Consider the following 226-nt stretch of genomic DNA (forward strand, 5'->3'; position numbering starts at 1 on the left):
CAGGGGGTCACCCATCCTAGTACTACTCTCGCCCAAGCACGCTTAACTTCGAAGTTCTGATGGGATCCGGTGCATTAGTGCTGGTATGATCGCATCCATCACGTACTGCGCGCAAAATGTACTTGACCCTCTCTCTCCGCGCAACTTCTCTCGCTTAGCGGTTTAGCGGTTTAAAAGGATAGTACCCTTAGCGAGCGGTCCAGCGGTTTAAAAGAAAGATTAAAAA

General features: G+C 49.6%; 1 pseudogene; it reads right to left on the reverse strand.

Moving 5' to 3' along the window:
- Positions 1-97, reverse strand: LOC116009056 (annotated as a pseudogene).
- Positions 98-226: the final 129 nt, after the last annotated feature.

Source organism: Ipomoea triloba, chromosome 16 (assembly GCF_003576645.1).
Source record: "Ipomoea triloba cultivar NCNSP0323 chromosome 16, ASM357664v1".
In the NCBI taxonomy this organism is placed as follows: Eukaryota; Viridiplantae; Streptophyta; class Magnoliopsida; order Solanales; family Convolvulaceae; genus Ipomoea; species Ipomoea triloba.